The following is a 9,633-nucleotide window of genomic DNA, read 5'->3' on the forward strand; positions in this document are numbered from 1 at the left end:
TCTTAGTAGGGCCATTTAAGGTCTTTGTTTTGTAACGTTTTCTTGTTGTAAAAAAATTTTTACCCCCTTGATGTTAAAAAAACCAAAGATTTAATAAATTAATTTTTATAAGACAATTTTATATAAATTTAATGTCAGAATTTTTACGAATCTAAATTAAGATTTGCATAATAATTTGATTCTCTATTCATAACATCAAGATTTATGTTAGTAGTTTTCTCAAAGAATACATACACCCTCATAAAAAAAATCATACTCATTAAAGAATGAACAAGCACATTTTATGAGTATTTATCCATGAAATATTAGACATTTGTTCTAAAATAAGTATCCATTGTAAATACATATTGGTTAAAGAACATGCACATTTTTTTAATTTTTTGGTCAATAAAGGCAGAACCAAGTAGTTTTACATTCATTAACATATTCAAATACAAAAATATGGCGTACTAGCAATATCAACTAGTCATTAAACATCCAAAAAGAAACTAAATTCTCATCAACAAAGATTAAACCTAGCTTGAAATGCCTCTATTCATGGCTTTCCAAAGTGTTTTCAGCTCAACAACCACTTCTGCAGAGCGAAGGGCAGCCTGTACCTTTGCCATGACCTCGACCTCGTCCATGGCTACCCGCTCCAATTCGACCCCTGGAAGAGAAACCTCGGCCACAAACTCCTACATTTTCCATTTGAGATTCCGCCAGCCCGTCACCATTTCCATTACCACCTTCAACTACATATTGATTTTTTGCCAACCCAACTCCACTATTCTCCTCATTGGCCTTAAGGAAGCCATTCAAAATGGCAAAATCTTTAAAAATCTCCTCTTTATCATGGTCGAGGGACATATTGGTCAGAACCCGCCATTTGAGATAATTTGTCACCATATTAGCAAATTCCCTATGACTCTTGAGTGCAGGTCCTTTTAGGTCCAGAAGAAGAGGGTAGAAAGTTTCGGTGTCTTCGAGTTCACTCAAAGCATCCAAATCTCCTAGTATAGGCTAGCCCACACCCTTCAATGAATATTTTAAAGTTATTTCTAACCCGCCAAGCAATTCTGCCTCAAACAGTTCCATAGCTAGAGCTCTAACCTCATCTTTAGAAATGTTGCAATCCAGTAAAGAGATGACAAATTTGGATGAGATCTGCATATTATCTCGCTAATACTCCTTCCTATCTAGATGAATTTGTCTGAGCATCATTTTAGTTGCCAAAATCACTATAGGGTTGACTATGCGAAGAATTCACTTAAGCCTCAAGTCCAAATTCTCCTTAAAGGTGCATTGTCGATTAGGACAAGTCAAATAAGTTTGAGTGTTGACCCCAAAACAGGCTACTATGTCCAAAAAGATTCTTATGACGATTCTAGAAAGGGTCCTCAGAGGATTCTGCCATCATCAAGAAAATAACTAGAGCTCTATTTTTCCAGACGAGATGGAAAAGGATTGATTCTGTCGAAATAACTTATCCAGGAAGCTATGAATAATGCTTATGACAGATGGTACCACATGTTCTGCATCATTAATGAAGACAACCAACATCTCCTTGCATACATGCCATCTTGAAATAAAAAGCACTTCAATAGAATGAAAAGTCGGACAAGATAATTTAAAGCATTAGCTACTCCATCCAAATCAAGTATATAACAAGGCAAGTGGGCTATAAAGTCACCATCAATAAAGCATATGTGACCTTGCTCAAGGATCAGAACAATTTTCTTATATTTTATGAGATCCTAATTTTAAACACCTTGGTAGCGATCATGGTGCATTTAATGAGTGCCACCCTACCTCACTCAGAGAAAAATGTAGCCTTCCTCCAATTTTATAGGCCCTCCAACCTAAATAACAACTTTAGCTCCAGTTGCCAAAAATAGTTAGACTCTCTTAGAAAGAATGAGAAGAGAGGGCCCACAAGTATAACTTGGGTAGAATAAGCACAAAGAGGAATCCACATCAGCGAAAGGTTTTACTTGCTATTATGAAGTTTATCATGCTTCATGGTAGATATACTAGGGTTTATAGCTACCACTTTGTTCTGCTAAATCATTTTAGGCACAAGGATAATATTTCTCTTCCCTACTATCTTTTTTGCTCCCTTAATGCGGGGATTAAGGATGCCATTTCCAATCCCCATATTAACCCAGCAATGCATGAAGGCTTGATGGTGATTCCGTATAATCACATCAAGAGCACGACCGTCCAAATGAATATTGCAGAGATTTCAAACTTGGATGAAGATTTTGACAAGTCAAAAGAGGAAGAAGGTGATGGCTATGATATAGAAGAAGAGACTGAAGATGAACTCCAAATGGTTGGATCAAGCAGACGAAAGAAAAAAAAAATAGAACAAGGGAGACAAAATAGAGGGTTTTCTTAAAATAAATAGAGAGGGGAGTATGATAGTTGGAATGAGGAGGAGGAAGGGACTGACAATGACATGAACACCAGAAGTGAGGAGGCTCAAAACCAAGTGAGCTTGAAATAGAAAAAGAAGAATTCAAAAGGCAGAGAGGTGGAAGAAAGGTCACCTCTTAGGTCTGATTTGAAGCAGAAGAGTTTCATGGAGGAGGAAACGGCAATGAAAGATGATCAAAACATTGAGGACAGAGAGGTTAGTCTTGAGGTCAATCTTAATACCATGGACGAAGAACTTGAAATAAGCACTCAACTGGATTCAAAAGGAAATCGAGGGCATAAAAGTCAAGAAAGCCCATGAAGCTGGGAAAATCGACACCTTACAGGCCCTAGGTTCTAGAAAATTCAACTCCCTCCCAGGATGTCTTAGTGAGCTAACCAAGGTGATTAGAAATGCGAAGGAGATTATAAATGCCAACCGCAATAGTTTTACTTGCCTGGAAAATAGAGCAGATGCTACTGATCATAGATTGGATGGTATTGAGAACACACTTAAAAAAATTGGGGAGCAGAGCCACAGTATCCTAAAGGCTGCTTCGACGAGCATGAAAACCCTTGTTCACAAGTTGGAGAGCTACCAAGGGGAAAAGGCTGTAAAGGGTGTTATTGAGATCAAAGAAGACACCCCTGAGGATAAGGAAACTGGGCTCGAAAGAAGAACCAGAGTACAAAAATAGAGGACATCAAGAGAGCTGCAAAAACTATGGATCACTTGGAGCTGGAAGCGGTGGAGATGCTTCAAATTTTGACCTAAGCCTGAGCTTCTATCGGTCATTTTTGGTTTTTAATCTATTCTAATCTTTTACTTACTAACGCTAGCTATCTTTTCTTTAGCTATTGTCTTTTGTTTAGGTGTGCGTTAATGCTTATCTTTTGATCTTCCTTCTGTACTGGGTTTCAGGGATCCATCAAAACCTGTAAAATTATCATTGCTTTATTCACGTGGAATATTTATCCATTTTTGTTTTAAAATCAGTTTGACAAAGGGAGGACATGTGAATCATTGATAATTTTTTCTAAATACTGATAGGTCTGATAAGTTAAGAAAACATGTCTAGCTATTATTGAAGTTTGAGTTGTAGATATATTTAATTATGAGCACAATTTTCTCTTTGGAAGAATATATAACAATAATGGCTAGTTGAAGGTGTCCTGCAATGGACATTTGAATCAAATGAGAGCAGCGGTATGTTTAAAAATTATCTGTTCAAGAGCACTAATCATATTAGAACTTATTATGTCACATTAAGAACCTATATTAACATGCCTTTTATGTTTCTATGTTTCTAATGGCATAATGATTGATTGTTTTATTGAATTATGTTATGTTGTAATGAGAAGCCCTAGAAAAATGTAGCAATTTTACTGTCTAAGTGAACAGATTTGTGATATGTTGACCATAACATGGTATTTGAATTTGACTCCGGTGATTCCAGAGCTTGATAATACATCCTTATGGGCTGATCCCAGGTTTGTACAGGTGCAGGTCTAGACTATTTTGTAATGATTTAGAACTGTAAAATATTGATTGCACTTAATTTATTTTAGTTGCCATGCAAAGGCAATGTCACCACACTTCCTGGGTCAATGATACATCTGCAAATGTTGCTGCCCATGTATTCTCTTGGAAAATCCATGAAATAATATTTTTTTGCACTAGTAAATTCATTTTGTAGGTCAACTTTTGACTTAGGTGTCTTTACCAAGGGTATCTCATCTATAAAGCTACCTAGGACTTCTATCTCTCATTTTCATTGTGGTATGGCATATAAAAGCTTGACGATTTAGCACTAAAACTCATCCCACCCATCAGCTCATGAATCAAGATCATTATTAATATATATTGTGTTTTCACATTATATTTGTAGAAGCTGCTATTTTTAACCAGAGACAGGTACTTGCAAGAATGGTGAGGAGGACAATATAATTGTCAAGCATGTTTTCAAGAGTCTTTCCAATATTTTTTATGTTTCTTGTGACAATTTTTGGCGTATTACCTTTCTGTTGATATTATGCTAGTTCTGCAAATTAATCCATGAGCCTAATGAAACATAGGTTCTACACTAATTTGATTTGATATATTGTTTTTGTAAATTTTCTTTAATCTTTTCATGACTTCCCTTTATCACAGTTTGACATTTTGTTAAGTAGTATTTATTATTTTCTTAAAGTAGATTATCCTGCTTTTTTGGAAATTTGCTGACAGGCATAGTTCTCTCTCTATCTCTCTCTCTCTCTCTCTCTCTCTCTTTCTTTTTGTTCTCTATTGCTGGTGCTGACTTGGATGTTGTACATCGATATTGTATGGGGCCTAAAACGGGACTGACCCATGGCCCTGTAACAAAGACATGATCAATAATGTGCTATAAGTGCTTTATTTGAACTTAGAGACTGAACTCTTAAGCACTCTTGGGAATCATGTAAACAAATTTTACGTATGGGCTTAAACATTATAAATATTGTTACATTGGTTGCAATTCTTGATTTGTTAGAGTGTAAATTGAAATTGAAGATACCAAGATTGTTAGCCCTGTTGTAAACAAAATCGTATATGAAGTGATGGTTGTGTGCTGCCTCTAGTCATATCACTGTATATATAGAGACATCAAATGGTTAAACTTAATTGATTTGAAAATTAGTCGCCTATTGATGTGAGCAAGGTTATTTATCCTTATAATTTATAAATATTACTAAGAACTTTGTAGCTTTGTTATCTATTTGATGAGGTTACTTTTTTGTGTTTTAGCCTTCTGTACCTTATTGTAAGCTGCTTTTGTTTTGGAAGTTAATTTTTTTGTTGTTTCTTCCTGTTACTTATTCTTTTGGTGTTTGTGTGTGCATATTTTAATAACTTAGCATATTGTGTACACTATAAGAGAATTAAGGTGGGGAATTGGCTGAGCATTAAGCATGTCAGGGAAAGAAAACATCAAACCTTTGATCCCCCAATAGCCCCAAGCATTGGAGCCAATGCCCTTCACATTGATCAAGCAAGAAAAGAATCCTGTTGTGCAGAATTATAGTGTTTTATACAATGTGCAGATTCAAACTAAAAATGATGCTATGCATTCCAAATGGAATGATTCACTCATGGAGCTCCTTGTGCGCATTCTTGTGCTGGCGGATGACCGCTCTATCATTGTTGCCTCGGGTGTATGCACTGGCTAGAGAGATGCAATCTGTGTTGGTGTTCAAGATCTTTCACTTTCATAGTGAGAATTTGATGTTTACTTTTTTATAGTAAACAAGCCAATTAAAATTGATTCTATCTTTTTCACTGTTGAGGAAATTTACAATACTGGGGCCATGGAAGGTCCCCTCACTAAGGAAAAAAGCAATCATAATAGTCGATAAAATAAATTAGAAGGATCTCTAAGTAGGATTGAACAATTTAGCTTGAGTACAAGAATAGATATGGTGGTCTAAATCTAACAAGAAATAAGAGAAGTAATGCCTCCTAAGGGTTTTGAAATTATCCTCTTCAAACAAGCTGTTTGATTGAGAAAGATATGCTTCTTCTGATTATGACAGTGTACTTAAATTTTGTTTCTCTATTCTGAGGTCATGAACAATACTCCATTTTGTCTATACTAAATTTTTAGATTCTATTCCATACCCCTTCCATGTGTTCCATGAGTTATATCCCTTTTTAATCCACATCATGAAAAATATCAGATATCCTTTGTAACAGTTCTCGAAACGAGGTGGTGATTATGTTTCATGCACATGTGACTACCTTGGACATTTTTTAATAAATGATGCCAGCTACTTGGGTTAAGCTACCTACAGTTTTGCAAATTTACTTTGTTTCTTACCCAATGTGGTCTTTTTTCGGCTTTTTGTAGTTTTGTGGTTGCTATATACTGATATGTGAGCAGTGGTAGTGAATCTTAACATTTTAGCATCAATTTTTTGGTATGATTGAACATCATTCTAAGGCATTTTAGCTCTCTAAGGCATCATTAGCAGGCAGGTTTATGGCTTGTCATGTTAGTATGGACTTTAATCTCTTTAAAGGTCATTCCTTGTAGTAAAGTAGTCATTTTTGTAAATCCTGTTGGACTCCTTACATTTTTCCATAAATTAGGACCTCAAGATTGGTGTCTTGTTCTTCATCAGGTTAAAATAATTTTGCAAAGGTGCATTTGTAAATTCAGCTAGTGGTGTGTCCTTCGGTTATATGTTGAAATGTCATTCTTGGAATATATATTTATTAATATGTTGAAATGCCATTCTTGGAATATATATTTATTATTAATGGTGTTTGAATGATATAACCAGAATATCATTTTGTTGTCTTTCAAGCTATTTGTTTGCCTCTAGTTTACGTTAAAAGTCTTTACATTAAATTTTGCTCTTGAAATTGTAATTATAGTGGACGCTACAAATTATAATCACCTGAAGCTAATGTCTATCATCTACAGATTAAATGTTGGCTTAACTTAAAAGAGGGAGATTCTAGTTGATTTTTCCTAAAGAGCTTTTCCTTTTTCACCAAAGGTTTTTCTATTGAAATGTCCTCATAGTAGGTCTTCTGTGCACCATATATAATTTTTTCAGTCTATTCCTACTCAAAAGATGTTTAAGTGGGGGTTCATCATGAGTGTTTTTATGTCAAGTGCAGTGACTATATCTTTTTGCAATGTAGATGTAAGCGGAACATGAGCAACTTGGTCCTGTCAGCTGTTCCTAGGTTCAACTGTTTGCAATCTCTTAATTTACACAAGAATCAACACCAACTCAATGAACAAGCAGTAGAAATAGTTGCAAATCATTGCCATGATTTATGTGCTATAGATCTTTCAAACAGCACACAATTGACAGATAAATCTCTATAGGCATTGGCACATGGTTATAGTCTACTAGAAAAGCTTAACATAAGTGGATGTTCTGGAGTCAGCGATCATACACTTATCTTTCTATCAGAGCAGTGCAACAAATTGAGGTATCTAAATTTGTGTGGTTGCGTTAGAGCTGCATCTAACAGAGCTTTACTGGTAGGTCTATTAGCAAGTGTGGCAGATTTTATTTGTTTCTTGGAAATCAAAGGGTTCTGTAATGGAATTTTTTTAACTTTCAAGATGGTATGGGAAGAAAGTTTATTCTTCATTACTAATTTAGTAGGTCAATTAGGATCAATTGTAATCCAGAAGCTCCAACTTGTGTTTGGTATCTAACATTTGCATATACGTTGTGATTCGTAGGCACTGGCTCATAATTGCTGCCACTTGCAATCTTTGAATTTGGGTTGGTGTGAGATGGTTACTGATGTTGGTATTACAGGATTGGCACAATGTTGCCCTGAGTTAAGAGCTCTGGACCTGTGTGGTTGTGTGTTAATAATAGGTATAAAAATGAAAGTTAGCATATGTACTGCAAAAACTTTCGTTCAATTTAATAACAGAACATGAAATTTGTGTTCATTTATTTATTTATTTTTACATGGTGCAGATCAAAGTGTTATTGCATTGGTTAGAAATTGCCATGACTTAAGATCATTGGGACTGTATTACTGCCAAAACATCAGAGATACTACCATGTACTCACTAGTAAATAATGGTATATATAGATCAGTGAAACCAAATCCCAAACACAAGAGTGGCAATAATAAATTCAACACTGAGCCAGTATATCAGGCAATTGTAGCCTAGGGCTCTCCAAGATGTGGGCTTGTTGGTAGTGCAGGTAGTTGCAGCAGTAATGATTGCACTACAGCTACATGTCGTGATTACATGGAATCTATTTTGAATAACCAAGAAGAACATGGTCTAGGGCATTTAAACATTAGCCAGTGTACATCATTATCTGCACTAGTTGTTCAAGCTATCTGTAATACTTTCCCAGCATTGTACACTTGGCAGAAATAAAGCTACATCTTCTACTGCAGGGATTCTACATGCAAGAGCAATATGGTGAAGTTTGCATGGTTTGAAGTGCGCATCATAAAGAGAATCTCAAAGAAGTTTATATAGGAAGGCACAAAGAAAACTATTATTGCAGAGGGGGAAATTTTAAATTGTGATTAATCTTTTCCTGCACCACTTCACATGTAGTAAGTATTCCAAGGAGATCCGTGGTATACTACTCTAGAGAAGTTGTCTTATGTATTGAAGGTAAAATTATCATTGCTTAATTCACGTGGAATATTTATCCATTTTTGTTTTAAAATCAGTTTGACAAAGGGAGGACATTTGAATCATTGATATTTTTTGTAAATACTGATAGGTCTGATAAGTTAAAAAAACATGTCTAGCTATTATTGAAGTTTGAGTTGTAGATATATTTAATTATGAGCACAATTTTCTCTTTGCAAGAATTTATAACGATAATGGCTACTTGAAGGTGTCCTCCAATGGACGTTTGAATCAAATGAGAGCAGCGGTATGTTTAAAAATTATCTGTTCAAGAGCACTAATCATATTAGAACTTATTATGTCACATTAAGAACCTATATTAACATGCCTTTTATGTTTCTATGTTTCTAATGCCATAAAGATTGAGTGTTTTATTGAGTTATGTTATGTTGTAATGAGAAGCCCTAGAAAAATGTAGCAATTTTACTATCTACGTGAACAAATTTGTGATATGTTGACCATAACATGGTATTTGAATTTGACTTTGGTGATTCCAGAGCTTGATAATACATCATTTTGGGCTTATCCTAGGTTTGTACAGGTGCAGGTCTAGACTATTTTCTGGAACCTAGGTCCTGTAAGGTGCCAATTTTCCTAGCTTCATGGGCTTTCTTGACTTTTATGCCCTCGATTTCATTTTGAATCTAGTTGAGCACTTGTTTAAAGTTCTTCATCCATGGTATTAAGATTGACCTCCAGACTAACTTGTATGTACTCAGTGTTTTGATCATCTTTCATTGCCATTTCCTTCTCCATGACACTCTTCTGCTTCAAATCAGACCTGAGAGGTGACCTTTCTTCCACCTCTCTGCCTTTTGAATTCTTCTTTTTCTATTTCAGGCTCACCTAGGTTTGAGCCTCCTCGCTTCTGGTGTTCATGTCATTGTCAGTCCCTCCCTCCTCCTCATTCCAACTATCATACTCTCCTCTCTATTTATTTTTAGCAAACCCTTTGTTTTGTCTCCCCTGTTCTGGTTTTTTTTCTTTCGTCTACTTGATCCAACCATTTGGAGTTAATCTTCAGTCTCTTCTTCAATATCATAGCCATCACTTTCTTCCTCTTTTGACTCATCAAAATATT

At 35.4% G+C, this 9,633-nt stretch overlaps 1 pseudogene; it reads left to right on the forward strand.

Annotated features, from left to right (window-relative positions):
* Positions 1-2,149: 2,149 nt before the first annotated feature.
* LOC131063665 (F-box protein SKP2A-like) lies at positions 2,150-8,285 on the forward strand (annotated as a pseudogene).
* Positions 8,286-9,633: the final 1,348 nt, after the last annotated feature.

The sequence above is a fragment of the Cryptomeria japonica genome, chromosome 9, assembly GCF_030272615.1.
Source record: "Cryptomeria japonica chromosome 9, Sugi_1.0, whole genome shotgun sequence".
Lineage (NCBI taxonomy): Eukaryota > Viridiplantae > Streptophyta > Pinopsida > Cupressales > Cupressaceae > Cryptomeria > Cryptomeria japonica.